General features: G+C 36.0%; 1 long non-coding RNA gene across 1 annotated transcript; it reads left to right on the top strand.

Moving 5' to 3' along the window:
- Positions 1–38: 38 nt before the first annotated feature.
- On the top strand, positions 39–15,527 carry LOC109447613 (uncharacterized). Its single transcript, XR_002137392.3, has 3 exons — positions 39–169; positions 3,562–3,691; positions 13,768–15,527. It is a non-coding gene; the product is annotated as an uncharacterized LOC109447613 (long non-coding RNA).
- The last annotated feature ends 1,072 nt before the right edge of the window (positions 15,528–16,599 follow it).

Below are 16,599 nucleotides of genomic sequence, written 5' to 3' on the forward strand. Positions count from 1 at the left end.
CCCAGCCCTTCCGGCCAGGCTTCTGCGCAGGAGGATTCGTCCTGCGCAAGCGCGCGTTGTGGGCAGAGTTTTTGAGTGGTGTGGGTGGTATACTCGTGACCTCCGCATTTTGTCCCTTCACCTTGACGAATCTCACCTTGGCGCCAGGGCTTCGGTTCTTTACCTTTAAGTGAGTCCCAGTGTAGTAATCGTTTTTTAAAAAAACCGAATGCTTTATGTTATTATTTCGGTCTTGTGGTTAGAACGTCACTGCACTATTATGTGTCACAACTTATGCCGTTATGGTACATTATTTTTTAGTTCCATCCATTCATATTACACGTAGATATGTCTGCATTTTTCATCAGACTTCAGGAGCGTATTTTGAACGGAAATGTGCAGCAAGAACTGTTTAGACAACTGGCTGCTTCATTACAATAGTTTATATAACATTAAAATATTCAATAAATGCCTTTTTACTCCTGGGAGTCCAGAAATGAACTAGAGTAAAAATGATTGGCAGCGGATGTTTCGTGTTTAATAAATTTAGAAAATCTTCGTTGGAGTCAGTTAAGCAGAGAAGGGACTACTTTAATTAGGGAGTTTAGTAGGGGTCATACTTAAGAGGAAAGAGTGAAGATAGGGAATATATAATATGGAGTCTTTTTAACCAATCTGCTAAAATTAACATTATGAAGGTTGAGGCATGAGGAACTGATTCAATTCTGTTCTAACTAGCTTGGGAACTTAAACTTTTGAGCTTTCCAATCCTCTGTTCAGATACATGTATCTGGACACATGCCAGACTTCTGATTATACCCTGAAGGATTCACGTATCCAGGACCTGCCATTCACTTGACATCCAACATTCGGACTGCCTAATACTTGACTGATAACCTGCCTGGACCAATCCTAGAGCTAAGAATGCAGGACTGATAATTCTCAAGAATGTACATTTTACTGAAAGAACTCTTCTACACTTACAAGGTTTTGCCTAGCAAAACTCCCAGTTTGCCCAGTTTGCAAACTCTTGAGACTCTTCAATAAATCTTTATCATTTATTTCTCGTCAAAGCCTCCAGACTCTGGGTATGTTCTACACCTGTTAGCATTCTGGCTCTGACATTTTCCCAGCTCTTGATAAAGTAACCTTGGAAATTTACTTGAATTTCTATGAACCTGTTTCTTAAATGTAAGATAGAAGCAGTGCCAGCCTCACAGGCTTGCCAACTGTACAGTCACACAGCACCCTGCGCTTGATTTAATGCTATGCTGTCACCATTTTGAAATTCTTAATATATAAATATGTTAAAATTCAACCAAGTAAATTTGAAGATCTTATTGGCCTTATTAAGCAATTCATGAATCCAGCAGCATCACAGCTAGCGATTGGAAGGGTGCTCTAAGAGGTCCAAAATCGAAAAGTTATATAGGAAGAAGTGTGGGCAAGCGAGCTATTAACAAAAGAAAAGAATTATTTTTTGACCAGGATATCTTCTTTTGGGGAAAAAGGAAAGGCAAGAGTTTTTATAATACAGATTGTCTCTTCTTTGGGTGGAGAGCAGGGAGTGGAGAGGACCCATGTAACAGATTACCTTACTGTTGCTTGACCAGAAAATTCCAGACTGATTGAGATTACATTTCTGGGAGAGGCTGAAACTGCAATTAGATCAGGCATTAAATCTATGTTTGGTATCATGGGCTTTTAGCATGAGTGACACCATTTTGGGCTTGTGGTTTTCTCTTTAACAAACATAGAGGCCCTGTGTCATGCAGGGACTCTGCTCCCGCTCCCCGCACAGGAACGCAGGATATGGTGAGGCCAAAAAGGAACACCAACGGAGCCATGGATAGGGGGTTCATACCACTATATTCTCGCCGGCAGCTGGGTTGGAGACACAGGAAGCAGGAGCCACAATCCACTTCTCTGCCAACCAACCAACCCCCTAGCCCAGCCACGGCAGTTATATTAGTGGCTAATGACTAACTGGTTACATCTGATGGCCATCCAGCCCCAGCGGATGGCCATCTGATTGCAGCTGATGGCCATCTAATAACTGAGCCAGCACCTTTTCACGTGAGGCCGAGAGCCTGGAAACTGCTCTCTGGGACTTTGCCCCACACCCTGCATTTTTCATTTTGCATTGGGTCATGCAGATTTTATAGCTGGAACTACATGGGAGTAATACCTATCTTGAAAAGTTTGTAAGAACTCGATAAGACGATTTCTACAAGAGGGGATTTTTAGCCAAGGAGCAGGTTTGGTGAGGGGATCAGCGGATAGGATGTCCCTAAGAGGGTAGGGTAATTCTTGCTGAATTGCCCTAACAGGATTCTTGATGCCGGCAGGCCAAGGTAATCAGATATCACTTGGGGGATGAGGAATTTGATCAGATATCAAGGTTGGGGGATTCTGGCTTAACTGACTTGACAGAATTCTTGTTACACTGGGCTGTTCAAAGACATGCCCGTGGACAGGCCTGGTAGACAAGGAGCTCAGAGGAGCCGAACTAGTGTTTGGTCAAGGAGAGAATCTTACCTTCTAGGATCCCCTGCAATGGATTCTAGAAGCAGTGGGAGGTGTTGGCAATTGGTCTTGAGGATCAGCAGACCCTGCAAGGCAATTAATTCAAGGAGGCCATTACAGATTTTACAGGTAAGGAGAAACTAGGCTTCTCTGGCAAAGGAGGAAGGGATATTTCTACTGGCAAAGGAGGCTCAGCAGAATTTAGGGGTTCACAATCCCAGTGTCCTCTGATCTGCCCATATATTCCCATTCCATTGTTGAGAGTCTCACTGCTGTTCAAAAAAATAAAAAATAAAAAATAAAAAGCCCTAACTTGAACATAAAACCTGAAAAATTTGGAATTCAATTGCAATGTAATTCAAGATTAGATTTTGGGTTTGGTTTTTAGAAATTACAGACTTGCAGATATAGGAAGGCAGTCATACAAACTTTATGGTCGTTTACATCATTTTCAACTGAGACGTTAAAGCCCTGAGCTCATCAATTCCTTTCCCCCAGTTATCAAACATAATTAGGAAAAACCAACTAACTCCACTGTATTCCTTATTTCCGCTTAAATATTTTATGAAAGTATCTACTTGTTCCCCCAAAACCTTGCCTTCTTTAGCCATTTGATTACAGGTGTCCACAAGTGATAATTTTTTGTTAATGCATGCCATGGACAACCAGGGTCACCTTTATTATTGACAACTGGTAATCAGTGCCTTTAAATTCAAATCAGATCAGATAACCCGAATTCAGAGAACCCATTATTAACGTTTGATTCTCCTGGAAATACTTCCAATACCCTGTCTGTATCAGAGTTTGACCAGAGAAGCAAAACTAGCATGAGTCATATGGAATAAAATATTTATTTTAGGGATTAGGCCTAATGAAATGGTGAGAGCTGGAGAAAAAAATTGCCTCTGTGTCTGGGTTGGACCTGAAATTGGTGTAAATCAATAGGAGAGCTGGGCATGAAGTAGGGGTGAACAGGGACAAAATGGCACCCACAAAGACAAACTGGATTCCCTAAAGATTAACTAAGCTTGTGCATCTGTCTCTTATCACCTACAGCGTTGATGGTGCAAGTGCTTATGGGAGCCATGGTGCAGTGCATGCATCTGGCCCAGGATTCACAGAAACTGAAGAAGAAGGTCCAGAAGTTGTGAAAGAGCTCCACACCTGGCCACTGCCCCACTCCAAGGTGAGCCAGCAAACTAGCAACAACGTGTATGAGCTGCCATAGCCTCTTGTCCTATACTGACCTTCAGAGTGTAATGACTGCGGCTTCACTTCTGCCTTTGAAGTCTTGCACTAATTTCCCCCGTGGCCAATCCTAACCCAGAACCATATTTGGGAGATAAACAGAATCTGAGATGCTAGAGAGACAGGACATTCAAGTGGAACTTTCCAACAGGCATTTGTAAACTTAGAGCTAGAGGTCAAGTTTACGCTTAGATTGGAAGATCATCCCTTTCATGGGGATTCACAAGAAAATCCTTAAATAATTCCTAGCACCCATGGAATAGAGGGATATAATAAATTATGCAAAGGAGACTAAAATTCCTTTTCATATCTTCCGTGAGGAAAAAAAGAATAACATCCACTTAGTTGTTGTTTTTTATTAGAAATCCTGTTTGTATTTATTTTTTATTTTTTTTGTATGTCTATAGATACAATAGAGAGAAATTTGTCTCTTTGTATCTGAAATAAGATAAAAATAGACGTCATCATGGGGACATAATTTTCATTCTGGAAAGTTTTAAAAGGTCAAACTATCCCCATTCTTCTATGAAAGGGTATCATAGGTTGGGCCTAGAGTACCTAGATCATGTAAGGTTAGGGGTGACCCCTTCACCAAAGTGTACCCCAAGAGGGCAGACCCAGCTCTGAGGCTCATGTTCAGACTCTTGAAGTCACCCACCTTTGTTCAGGGGGTTGAAAACTGTGAAAGTTATACATGAATATTCAGGGACATTGTATTTTATAGGAAATTAAAAGCAGTTGAATTATTTTAGCCAGTTTTTATCTCTTGACATTTTGAAATTTCCTTCTTTCTGAAATTAAACGTATAAAATCTGGTTTGGCCCAGAGAGGAGAGACATACCTAGATATGGCAGACCCTAAAATAGTCCACATAAAAGGTGCACACACATGTGGCAACTTCAGTCACTCATTGGCTACAAGCTGTCCACTCATTGGCTACCTGGACAGCTTCATATGAGGCCTGTCCATCACAAGTCAGAGCATCCCAAATCTGGTTTCTCATCGAAGAACCTGGGGAGTTGTTTTGGACACAGATGTTCTCAGGCCTGAAAAGATTCTACTTTCTAAGTCTGATGAGGAGTCCTGGACTCTGCCATTTTTTTAAAGATCCCCAGTTGATTCTTATAAACAGCCAGGTTTAGGAACCTATGCCTTAAGAAACCCAAAGGTAAACACGAGCCTGTGGAATGAGCCTGACACTAGTTTCCCATCTGTAAACTGAGATATCCTGAATTACCTGGTTTGCCATGGATACAAAGTGCTTAGTTACTAGAAAGGCTCTCTGCAGATCTGGTTTGATCGCATGCAAGAGCAAGGAGCTAGGCTGTGGTGTACACTGGACAACACCGGGTAACTTCTTAAGTAAGAGAAGTATAAAAGGAGACGGAGATTACCAGCTGCTTAAAAATGGACACAGCCACAGGCTTGGTAACATAAAGGAGATTTTAGGGAGAAATATGTACACCTGAAGAACAGCAAATATGAAAAATAATGAATATAAAATAAAGTCATTACATTTTACTAAAAGGAGTAGAAATAGTTCCTTCCGTTCATCCTTAGAGACATGGGACAGATTATACCCAATACCTAAGTTTCTCTTTGTTTATGCCCTAGATCATTATGAACTGAAATGTTTTTTAGTTTTGTTGTAAGTCATACCTCATCCCACTTATGATATTTTTTGCTGTAGATACCAAGGGCCCTGCTCACAAATGAGCACAACTTAGGGCAATTGCAGTCAGCCCTAAATGAAATTAAAATTTGCAAAAATAATGAAACTTCAGGAAAAAATGTTATTATACCTTTAAACTTGGAGATTAGTCAGTTTGGAAGGAATAGCTTAAGGGAATCAAACATATTCTTTAGAGAGCAATAACTTCAAATATTAGTGGAATTAACTGACTGACCTTATTCTTCTTAGAGAAACTAACTATTGCTGTTACACAATTACAGTTAACCTACATAACCCTAGCAATTACTTAAATTTTCTACAATTTGTGCCACTTTGAAAAATTGTGGAAAAGAAACAGTATTTTTCTTTTGATTTTAAGAACGTCAACTTTAAAAAATACTTAAATCATCTCTCATTTAAACTGTAAAGTCGGAGAAAATAAAAATTAGAGTTTTGTCAACCATCTAATTTACTTGCCCAGGACAGTTTATGGATCAGAATAACTTGTTCCTGGGTGTTTAATCAGACTACTAGATGTCTAAATTAAATGAACAGTATTACTCACGTCATTGTTTAAGTGGTATGAGTGACGCTTAGGAAGCAATTTTTTATTTTTTTTAATATGATTAAATACCTGAAGTCTGTGTAAATGGAAATGTAATTACTCTTACTGTGTTTCCCCGAAAATAAGACCTAACCAGAAAATAAGCCGTAGCATGATTTTTTCAGGATGCTCGTAATATAAAATAAGCCCTACCATATTTCCCCCAAAATAAGACCGGGTCTTATATTAATTTTTGCTCCAAAAGACGCATTAGGGCTTATTTTATATTACGGGCATCCTGAAAAATAATGCTAGGGCTAATTTTCCAGTTAGGTCTTATTTTCGGGGAAACATGGTAGAACTGAGTTGCTATGCATTCTTCATGCATTGGTGGAGTCCAGGATTCTTTTTACACTGTGTTCTTGCACATGAACAGTATAATTTGTTCCAATATTACTACTGTCTTTTCAAACAAATTGTACCCAGCCTGGATGTCTTTATGTATTCTTATTTTCGCAATTTGCATTACATAAATGAATCTTCTGAGTTATGTAGACAAGTTTCAGTCATAAACATTAAGAACTCTTCTACCTTATTTTGCCCTGCCCTAGTCCTTGTTGGCCACTTGTAGTCATTGTTTTTCTAAAACAATCTCCCATTTAGGTTCAATCTTTCAGTAGGTATCTAAGCATCCTTCCTTCTTTCTTGCCCATTTACCAATATATATTGAAACTGCTCTCTGTAATAGTAATCTAGACAACTTAAAAGTTTTTGGAACACCATTCACTCTAGGAAATATTATTGCAAAAAAATAAGAACAAGGCAAAGTAACATCACATATTTTTTAAAAATTGTTGAAATTTTTGAGATATTGCATTAACACAATGGATTCAGGGTAATTGAAAAAGATCATAGGCATATCTCGACTGTTAAAATGTCTAATGTAGCATGATTGTTAAAATATATAAATATATATGAGAAAAATAGAAGTATCCTAGTATAGTAATTTTTTAAAAACTATATAGTAGCTAGGTTAGGCTAGGCTATCTATTTTTAAATTACTTAAAATCTATTGGACACCTAGTTTAGGGTACTGTGAATATTTCCGAAGTTTTGTCTTTGGCTTATCTTCTTTTACATTATCTTCTCAGGAATCTTCTTTAGTCCCATGGGTATCAGCTTTCGTTCTTTATGAAAATTTTTTCAATATTTTATTTTTCATATTTTCTGGGTTTACTTGTTTACTTTTTTTAAAAAATTGAATTTTAAATTTACAGAAGAGATGCAAGAATAGTGCGAAGAATTTATATATACCCTTCACTCAGGTCCCTGATTGTTGACATTTTGCCACATGTGCTTTATCATTCTGTCTCTCGCATTAATTTTTATACACACGTGTATAGAAAGATACACACATATATGATACACTTAATATGTATGAATACATAGATTACATATACATATATACAGATACACATATTTTTTTCTGAACATACGTGGTTCCTCATTACTCCTAAAATTTCAGGGGGTTTTTTCCTAAAAGAGCACAACCATCAAAATCAGGATATGAACACTGATATAGTACTACCATCCAATTTATAGATCCTATCCAAGTTTCCCAATAATGTCATTTACAACAAAAAACAAATCAAAAATACCTTTTCTTCTAGTCCAGGAGCACATTGCGTTTAATTTTCATGTCTTTTTAAACTTCTTCAGTCTGGAACAGTTCTTCTGTCTTTCTTTGTCATTCATGACCTTGGCATTTTTGAAGAGCACAAGACAGTTATATTGGAGAATGTTATTCAATTTGGATTTGTCTGATGTTTTCTCATGATTAGATTTATAGTAAACATTTAGGGTAGGAATATTATAGAAGTGATTCTTTGTTCTTTTCGGAGTGTCATATCAGAAGGCATGTGATGTTGATTTGTCCTCTTACTAGTGAGGTGAGCTTTGATCACTTTATCAGGGTGTGGTTTGCCAGGTTTCTTCACTGTAAAGTTACTATTTTTATCTCTAATTAATAAGTAACTTGTGGGGAAATCCTTTGAAATTACGTAAGTATTCTGTTCTTCAACAAACTTTCACCCACTAATTTTCACATCTATCAATAGTCCTTGCCCGAATCAATTATTGTGATAATTGCCAAATGGTGGTATTTTAACTCCATCCGTCCTACATTTACTAGTATTCTACTGTAGGGAAGCACTTTCCTTTCTCATTTATTTAGTTCATTCTACATCTATTTATATCAGTATGAACTAATGCATTCCTATTTTATTCCATGAGTTATAATATAGTACTAACATTTATTCTGATGGTTACATTGTCCCAGATTTGGCCAGTGGAAACCCCTTTAAGCTGATCCTGTGTTCTTTTGACAAGTCCCCCTCATTTTTGAACACTTTCTTACTTTCTGTTATAGCAAGATGTTCCAGGCTCAACCTTATGCTTTTTCTACCCCAGCCCTGGAATCAGCCATTTCTCCAAAGAACTATGGTACTGTTTAGAGGAACAGAGCATTTAGAAACAAAGATCTGGGAGCAAAATATGCGTATTGCTCTAGGGTATTATTGTTACTAGGCTTTCTCCCATACATACTCATGTCTCCCTCCTTTTCTTCCTTCCTTCCTTCCTTCCTTCCTTCCTTCCTTCCTTCCTTCCTTCCTTCCTCTCTCCCTCTCTCTTTCCCTCTCCCTCTCCCTCCCCATCTATCTATCTACCGTGTTTCCCCGAAAATGAGACCTAGCCGGAAAAAAATTAATATAAGACTGAGATATTATATTATATTATATTATATTATATTATATTATATTATATTATATTATATTATTGTATATTATTGTATATTATTGTATATTATTGTATATTATTGTATATTATTGTATATTATGTTATATTATATTATATAAGACCCGGTATTATATTATATTACATTACATTATATTATATAAGACCCGGTCTTATTTTACTATAGTAAAATAAGACCGGGTCTTATATTAATTTTTGCCCCAAATGACGCATTAAGGAGCTGATGGTTCGGCTAGGTCTTATTTTCGGGGAAACATGGTATCTATCTATCTATCTATCTATCTATCTATCAATCAATCTATCTTTTAAAAACCATGAGTTCACACTTATGCCTCCAATTCTAAATCAAAATACCACAGAATTCAGTCCAGCCTTTTTTATTTTACATATTTGTAACTCCCTTCTCTGACAGAGATAATACTAGTGTTCATTATCTTTTTTTTAATTATTAGTTTCAGGTGTACAAAACAACATACTGATAGACATTTACACCCCTCACAAAGTGATAACCCCAACAAGTCTACTACCCATCTGACACCGTACATAGCTATTACAATACCATTGACTATATTCTCTATGCTGTACTGGTGTCCATTATCTTCAATACATTGTCTCTTATTTCCTCATTTCAAAGAGTATAGAGGGGTAGGCTTGGAGCAGAGAAACAATCAATGAACAACCAGCACAGCAATTATAGAAACTCTGTTTTAAAGCAATCTATTTATTATATTGATAAATTTAGACTCTGAAATACTACCTATAGACAGAACATTGGAATGCCTACTTGATGGATTTGATGTACATACAAACTCAATTTCTAAATTATTCTAAACTGAATTAAAAACCTTGACAATCAAATTATATTGGAAATTATAAGCCAAAATTAAGGCTGCTTGTTTCCTATTAGCTGATTTTCTATTACTTTACCTTTATGCTCATTTTAGTGTAATTATATGAATGTAATGAATAAAGTCTCATAGCATTTTTGATCAGCATGCAATGAGAGCAACTCGACATTTTAAGTGTTACAAATGACATACTATTTGGTAAAGCTCTGGTAGTAGGATATATTACAAACTACAGTGAGTTCCACAGCGACATCTAGTGTACCCTTTTTGTAAAATTGTTCAGACTGTGATTTTATTTCTGAGATAGTAGATTGTGACCTTGTGACTAGGCACTACTTTTATAGTCCTGAAGTAAACAGCCTAATCAAAGTCTGCTTATTAATCCTTATTATGATTTTTTTTAGATTACAGTATAAAATGTGGTATTATTTGGGGTTCTCACTGTACATGTTTAAGCTCGATTAGAATTTACTACAGCAGTTGACGCTGCAGTCTAAAAATAGTTGTTTGGTTGCTTTAAAAATATACTGTAAAATTTTCAGTTTTTGATGAGAAAATTTGAGAAAGTTTGAATTATCTGTAAATTTTAAAATTATTAACTCTAATTCAAAGTTACCTAACACAAGCTATTATAGTATGAAAATGGTATAGAAAAAAACCTTTGTACATCAAAATATTCTGTTTGTAGAATATTGGGAAGTTAGAAATCACCTGAGTGAAAATATCAGAGATATTCTTGACTAATAAAGGAGTAACAAACAATAATAGGTATATGCCTTGGTGTTGCTAACAAACATTCTCTTTAGTGTGGTAAAAGTGCCCAAATAGCTTCAAAGTGACTCATTTACAAAAACAAAACAATCCATGAGTGAACATTTACTGATAAAGCCATAGAACTTTTTTCTGTTGTATCTATTTGGAATAATCTTAGGAAAAGTGTCACTGTTACTATACCTGAAAAAACAAAAAACACCACCTTAGTATTGTGTCTCAAATCCAATTAAATAAACAAAGCTCACTTGAAGCCCTTCTGGCCCCTTAATCAAAGAAAAAATTTGGCTTGCTCTGGTATCTGATGATGGCAGCCCTCTTAGTTAAGGGATCAAATGCTCCCTTAACTAAGGAGTAGAGTCTAAATGTCTGGAGTTACTTTGTTGTGCCTGGTTTGACATTTCTTTGTCGTTATCACAGTAGGAATACACCTTATAATTCCCAAGTAAGAATGCCCTTGCGTCAGATCTGGATTCAAAATTTCAGCCTCTATTACTAGCTGTATGGCCCCATGAGAATTACTTAATCTGTTTGGGCTTTAGTGTCCTCGCCTGCAAAATGAAGATTTAGCCTACTTCCTAGACATGAACAACTATTAATGATAATAAGCATTCTCATTTAGTTCCTAAAATAACTACTTAGGAACTATTTATTTAGTTCATATTGTTTTACTATAAAGTATATCACTGGGTTTTTGATAGTTAACCTTTATCAATTAAGGACCTTCCCTTCTATTGCCATATTGCAGAGTTGAATTTTTATTAATAACGAATGGGTGTTGAATTTTATTGAATGTTTTTTCTGCATCTTTTAAGATTATTACATAGTTGAAATTAGAAGGAACAACATGGTTAAAAAGACTCAGGATTATAAGAGCCCATGATTTTTGGAGCACAATAAAAATAATTCACAAAATCAGATAAAGCTTGAAAATTTTGTACAGTATTTGAACAAAGATTGTACAGATAGATTTTTCATTTTCATTGCTCTGTAACATTTCGCTGTATGCGGTACCACGATTTATCATCCGTTTACCATAGATGTACATTTGAGTTGTTTCCAGGTTTGGGATATTACGAGTAGTGCTGCTACAGATATTGTCATGTATGTGTTTGGTGAGCATGTGAACACATTCAGTTGGGTATGTACCTACGAATGCAACTGCTGAGTTACAGACTACACGATCTTCTATTTTAGTGGATACTTGTTCCAGGTAGTTCCCACTTTAAACTTCCATGCAGAAGAAGGTTCACTTGCTCCTCAGCTTCACGAAACCTAGGTATTCTGTTTTTTCCTTTTAGCCCTTCTGTGTGAAGTAGTATGGCATTCTGGCTTTAATTTGTACTTCCCTACTAATTAATGAAGCTGACCATTTCCCTATTTATTTATAGGACATTTGAGTGTCCTGTTTTGTGAAATGCCTAAGTCTCTCACCCATTGTTCTATTGGTTGTCTGCCTTTTTTTTTCCTTAAGATCAATTTTTAGAAATTCTTTATATATTCTGGATATTAACCCTTTGCCAGACACATGTATAGCAAATATCTTCTCCCATTCTTTGGCTTTCCTTTCCACTCTCTTAATGGTGTCTTTTGGTGAACAGAAGTTCTTAATTTTACTAGAATCCAATTTATGAATTATTTTGTTTATAGTTAACACTTTTTGCATCCTTTTTTAAAAAGCTTTATCTCCTCAAAGTTTATAAAGATATTATTTTCCTATACTTTCTTGAGAAATCTTTATAGCTTTATCTTTTTCATGTAGAGGACAATCCACCTGGAATTAATTTTTAGATGATTCTGAGGTAGGGATCAAGTTTAATGTTTTTCCTTAAGGCTATCCACTTGACACATAATAAAAAAAAAACACATCCTTTCCCCGTTGCACAGCAATATCATCTCTGTCATTTATCAGGTGACTCTGTTCTGTTCCATTGGCCTGTTTGTCTATGGTTGGCACAAAACCACAGTTTAAATTTCCACAGCTTTATAATAAGTCATATTATCCAGCAGTGTGATTGTTCAGCGTTGTTCTTCTTTAAGATTATCTATTCTTGGCTTTTTGCATTGCCATCTAAATTTTGGAATCAGCTAAATCAAAATTTTGTGGGGTGGCCGGTTAGAGTGTGGTGCTGATAACATCAGTTGGTTAGAGTGTGGGGCTGATAACACCAAGGTTGACGGTTCAGTCCCCGCATGGGCCACTGCGAGCTGCGCCCTCCTTAAGAAAAAAAAAAAAAATTGTGTCAATTTTTACACCAAAAAACTGCTGGGACTTTGATTGGGATTACAGTGAACTGGAAAAAAAATTAACATCTTTATATTAACTCTTCCAGTCTATGAACATGGTATTTATTTGGATTTCTTTTTTTTTTTTTTTCAAAATCAGTTGTTTCCAGTAAAAGGTCTTTGACATTATTTGTTAGATTTAGTTTCTCATTTGTGATACTGTTTTTTAAATTTATTTTCCAGTTATAGCTGACATTCAGTATTACTTTTATTAGTTTGAAGTGTACAGCCTAGTAGTTAAACATTTATATAATTTATGCAGTGATACATTTGTGATGTTTTTGATATTGTAAGTGGTATTTTTTTCAGAATTTCATTTTCTATTTGTTTATTGCTGATAAACAGCAACACAACTAATTTTAGTGTGATAACCTTACATTCAGAGACTTTGCTAAATAAACCTATTAATTTTAATAGTTCATTTGTAGATTCTTTTGTATTTTCTACATATATAATCATGTCATATGTAAACAATGAGTTTTATTTCTTTCTTTCTAGACTTTTATTTATTTTTCCTGACTTATTGTTATTTAAAAACTCCAGTATAATGTTGAATAAACATGGTGATGGTGGGCATCCTCGTCTTACTCTTAATTTCAAATGGAAAGCTTTCAAAATTTTGCCATTCAGTATGATGTTTGCTCTAATCACTGATTATGTCTCACAGGTTTTTCATAGGTTGTATCTTTATTATCATTCAGGTCGAAATATTTTTTTAATTTCTGTTGTAATTCCTTCTTTGATTCATAAGTTGTTTGAAAGTGCATTGCTTAATTTCCAAGCAGTTGAAGATATTCGTGATATCATTCTTTATTGATTTCTAGCTTAATTGCATGTGGTCAGAGAATATACTATAAAATATTTCAATCTTTTAAAATTTGGATGTCTTACTTTATGGTCCAGCATGTGGTCAATTTTGATTAATGTTCCAGCTCCAGTTGAAAAGAATATGTGTTGTAAGCAGAATTCTGACTCCCATGACCTTCATCTGCTGATGTTCATGGGTGGATATGTTACGTTACATGATAAAGGGATCTTGCAGATGTAATGATTAAAATAGATTATCCTGAATTATCCAGACAGGCCCACAATAATCACATGAGCTTTGACAAGCAGAAAAGGAAGGCAGAAGAGGAAGGCAGAGATTCAAAATGTGAGAAGGACTTGGCTTACCTTGCTGGCTTGAAGATGGAGGGGGGCCAGGTGCAAAGCATGAGAAGGAATTGAATTCTGCCACAATCCCGAATGAGTTTAGATGCAGCTTCTTCCCGCAAGCCTCCAGTAAAAAAATACAACCCTGCTGAATCCTTGTGTGAGACCCTAAGTGGAGAACTTGGCTAGATCACGCTGTACTTCTGACTCACAGAAACTGTGAGACAATACATGGGTATTGTTTTAAGTTGCTAAATTCATGGTAATTTGTTATGGTAGCAAATAGCAAATTCAAACAACAATAATATGCATGTCTTTGTTGTATAAGGTGTTCTATAGTTGTTACCTCAGTTACCAATTTTTATATAAAACCTAGTTGCTTAAAACCACATAGTGATGATCCAGACTATATAAAGAACTGTTACAACTCCATAAGAAGACAAATAACTCCCCAAATCAGCAAAAGATTTAAGCAAACGGTTCACAAAAGACAATCTACAAATGCCCGATAACATGAAAGGTTGTTCGACATCACACATCATCTGGGAGAATACAAATTAAAACCACAATGAGATATTGCTATACACCTACGATAATAGCCATAATAAATAGACTGTCAATACTAATGGCAGTACTTTCTGATAGGACTGTAAATGTTACAGCCATTTTGAAAAAATTACTGCATAATTCCCTTCTCTGTTACTCTTCCCCACAAATTCTAACTGCCTCAGCATCCTTGAACTTTGATCTCTGTGTCCTCAACTAACCAGAGACCATTGCTCTGCTTTGGGTTCACTCTGCTTTTGTCACCAGCTGGAAAGCACTGTAGGAAAAAAGGGCAATTGTATGCTTCACTTTGTTTCTCTTTGTCAGGGGTCACAGACATGTACTGTTATCTAATGTCAGAAAAAATGTTTCATATATTTTGCTTAGTTTTCTAGCTGTTTACAATGGGAGGACAAATCTGTTACCAGTTATTGTCAGGGCCAGCAGCAGATGTGAAAAGCAATGGTTTCTCACTAATAATAGACAACTTATGTGTTACGAAAGATACTATAAACCAACTGAAAGAAGCTAGGAAAAACCTGAAATGTAGGCATAACATAAAATATTAAAAAGATCAAACCTTTCAATAAGAACCAACCTGCCAAATTACCAAAGACAGGCAAAAATACAAATGGGCAATAAATGAAAATGACCAATAAATAGATGAAAAGCTACATTAGTGTTAAATTAAGTTTCTCAATCTCTTTGATAAGAAATGTTTTTACTTATTGAGGTTCAAAGTAAAGTGAACCAAATCTGAAGTAAATAGATTGATGAATGTTTACATACGTATATATCCATGTTGTCCACCACCTAGATCAAGATACAGAACATTCTGTCACCCTGAAAGAATCACTCAGGTTCAGCTAATATCCACCCTTCGCCGAGGTGGGCACTATTCTGACTTCTATCACCATAGAATATCTTTGCCTATTTTGCTACTTTAGGAATTTTGAAGGGAATCATACACTAAATACTTTTGTCCCAGGCTTGTTTATCCATGTTGTTACATGTAGCTGGAGATTGCTTACATCATGTAGTGTTCCATTATAAGAGTATTCTACAGTTTATTCTCCTGTTGATGGACATGCAAACTATGTCCAATGGGAATATAATTAATAAAAACTGTTAGGAGCATTTACTAACTAGTCTTTTTTTGTGGATATGTTTTCATGCCTCTTGGATATACAACTGAGTGGAATTGCTGGGTTGGGGGGATTAGCATTAGTAGGTACAGTAGTCTTATCTGCAGGGGATACGTTCCAAGACCCCCAGTGGGTGCCCGGAACCACAGATAGTACTGAACCCTATATGTACTATGTTTTTTCCTATACATACATACCTATGATAAAGTTTAATTTATAAATAAGGCACAATAAGAGATTAACAATAACTGATAAAATAGAATTGTAACAATATACTGTAGTAAAAGTTATGTGAGTATGGTCTCTCTCTCTCAAAGCATCTTATTGTGCTGTCCTTACCCTCTTCTTGTGATGATGCAATGATGAAATGCCTGTGTGATGAGATGAAGTGAGGTGAATTGAGACGTTAAGTAAAATAAGGATGACTGGAGTCCAAGCACTGCAATACTGCCACAGAGGATCTGATAACTGAGATGGCTACTAAGTGACTAATGGGCGGGGAGCACATACAGTGTGGAGACGCAAAGGGATGAGTCCTGTCCTGGGTGGGACGGAGCAGGACGGTGCAAGATTTCATCAGGCAACCAAGAACATCATGCAATTTAAAAATTATGAGTTGTTTATTTCTGGAATTTTCCAGTTAATATTTTCTTACTGGGTTGACCATGGGTAACTGAAACTGCGAAAAGTGAAACCACAGATAAGGGGTGGGGGACTATTGTACTACCAAATAGTATTCCAAAGTAATTTTGTAAGCGGTTGCCGTTGCTCCATTAGCTTTCGAGTCCAACGCCTTAACCACTCGATCACAGCCTCCATGAGCTTTCACAAGCTTGATGTCAGTCTCTAGCCACATTCTCAAGTGTTTTTTTGGATATTCCCTTTAGTGAAGGGATTTTTCAAGTTTTTATTAGTTTTTATTTGGGTTGTCTTTTTCTTCTTGAGACTTTTTAAATATTCTAATTAAGTCCTTTGTCAGATATATTATGTATTAGGAGTATCTTCGGCCAATTCTTTTTCTTAACAGTGTCTTTTGATTCACATTTCTTAGTATGAAATCCAATTTAT

This window comes from Rhinolophus sinicus, chromosome 1, assembly GCF_057876585.1.
Source record: "Rhinolophus sinicus isolate RSI-liver-muscle chromosome 1, RSI-T2T, whole genome shotgun sequence".
Lineage (NCBI taxonomy): Eukaryota > Metazoa > Chordata > Mammalia > Chiroptera > Rhinolophidae > Rhinolophus > Rhinolophus sinicus.